Here is a 2,500-nt window from a genome sequence, read left to right as displayed (position 1 = left end):
TACTGTACTGACGACAAGCCATACATGTACCTCCTTGTAACTCAGTTTCATGGGATTGAAGGCAACTGTGTCACCTTCAGTTGCTTGGTGCATAAAAATATCCCTGATCCACAAAAAGAATGGTGCAGAATTATGTATGAGTGTGCTGATGCACTGTTATTTATCCCTTCTAAAGACCAATAATGTGATAAGTGATGTCAATAATAGTTGACATCCTGTAATTATTGATTTTAGTAAGTCTAGAACACTAGCCAAAGGCAAATTATACAAGCTGTCTCTAAGAGATCAAGAAAAGTACAGGAAATATCATAAACACATAGCTCCTGAATTGTGAGTGGGACTCATCCACAGTCTCCAGCAAGTGATGTATATGGATTTGGGTTATTACTGTCACCACTATGTAAATACAATAAGACATATGAACCTCTTCGTAAATTAGCATTCTCCTGCATAAATGGAAGTCCAGAGAAAAGACCTACAACACAGCAACTGGTAGCTGCATTGCAGTTAGTTACAATGCAAGAGTCAGTCAATGTAAAGTTCAAAACAATATTTTGTGCATGATACCAGTTACATATGAAAACCTATAATGAAGGGAACATTTTTGGGGACTCTGGCAACTGACCCCAAAATAGAAGGAAGCCACTTCATGGAATTTGGTATAATAAATTTTCTACTTAACCACCAGCCCCCTTTGGGGTCCATCTGGTCTGTTTGCCTGTCCATTAATGTCTAATTAAGGGGATGGAAGAGTAATAGTGGCCCTGGGATAGTGGCCTCATTTGCACTGGTTGGCTTGGATTTGATGAACAGCAGTTTCATTTCTGTTTCCCTCTGCTAAAAAAATGTTAAAATGCCTCTCCTGCAAGAAGACCAACAACAACAGGCATTACATTGTATGTCAATGCTGGCACCCATTATATCTTGCCGACTAGAGTACAGTAACCCTTGGCTTTGCAATAAGACTATGATGATGATGATGATGATGATGCATCTTTTGGACTTTTATTATATTGTTTCATGAAAGAGGGATTCTGGTGCAAGGTTGCTTTAAGCAAGTTTAATGTTCTTAACTTTTAAAAAAATGGAACTGGTTTTTAACTATGGTAAATTTCTGTAAAAATGCACAAGGGCTGGTGTGGTTGGATTTAGCCATGACATTGCAACTGTTCAATACTAACAGTAACCTAAGGTTCATCTTAAAGGTGACAGAGCGAGTCGTTTACAATCAAACTCACGATCACCTTATGGCTAATGATTTGCTCCCCAAGTTACAGTCAGCGTACAGAAAACGTTACAGCACGGAGACAGCACTGCTTAAAATTTACAACGACATCCTCCTGAGTATGAATCAACAGCATGTAACACTATTAGTTCTCTTAGATTTAAGAGCTGCGTTCGACACAGTCGATCATAGTATCTTGTTGGAACGTCTGACGAAATCATTTGGCATATCTGGCAAAGCTTTAAAGTGGTTCTCGTCGTATTTGTCTGGTTGATCTCAACGAGTGACACTTGATGGTGGGGTCTCTAAGGTATTCATGACAACATGTGGAGTGCCTCAAGGTTCATGTCTTGGACCATTGTTATTCACCTTATACTTATACTCTAGTAAGCTTTTTATGATCATTGAAAAGTACCTTCCTTGTGTGCATGCGTACGCAGATAACACACAGCTATATCTGTCTTTTAAGCCAGGATGCACCGCCATGGAAGAAGAATCTATCGCAGCCATGGAAAACTGCATAAAAACAATTCGTGCATGGATGATCATGGATACGTTGGAAGATAATGACATCAAGACAGAATTTCTGATAATTGGTACGAAGCAACAACTTAATAAGGTCAACATTAAAACCTTGTCTGTCGGCGACTCAGCTGTAGCACCAGCCATGATGGCTCAGAATCTGGGAGTGCTATTTGATGAAAAAATGACCCTGTTACCACATATTAACAACACTTGTAAAACTGCATTCTACTATATCCACAACATTAGAAGGATCAGAAAATGCCTATCTGTCGAAACTGCACAAACATGCTGTACACGTAGTTATTATTAGCGGAGGGGTTGGCGCAGTGGTAAGATCTCTGCCTTCCAACCCTAAGGTCCCGGGTTCCATTCCCGGTTCTGCCAAGACTGGAATATTTGTCGACCTTCTTTCCCGCCAAAGTTCACTCAGCTTTCCATCCTTCCGAGGTCGGTAAAATGAGTGCCAGCATGCATGGACTGCTTAGAAGCGGCTGCTATTTGCGCCTGTATATGCCTCCAGTCCGCTGGGGGTAAATTGATCATTGCAAAGCATTTTTGAGACGTTAGTGATAAGGGCGCTATATAATGCACCACTTCAGTTAATTTTTTTTTTGGTAGACTTGATTACTGCAATAGCCTGCTCTACGGACTGCCAATGAAATCCATATCCAAGCTACAGCGTGTACAAAATGCTGCAGCCGGACTAATAACTAACGCACCCAGGTACAACCACGTTACTCCAGTCTTACG

Source organism: Montipora capricornis, chromosome 14, assembly GCF_036669925.1.
Source record: "Montipora capricornis isolate CH-2021 chromosome 14, ASM3666992v2, whole genome shotgun sequence".
Classification (NCBI taxonomy): domain Eukaryota; kingdom Metazoa; phylum Cnidaria; class Anthozoa; order Scleractinia; family Acroporidae; genus Montipora; species Montipora capricornis.
The sequence above is the reverse complement of the archived record's forward strand: the minus strand, read 5'-3'. Positions refer to the sequence as shown.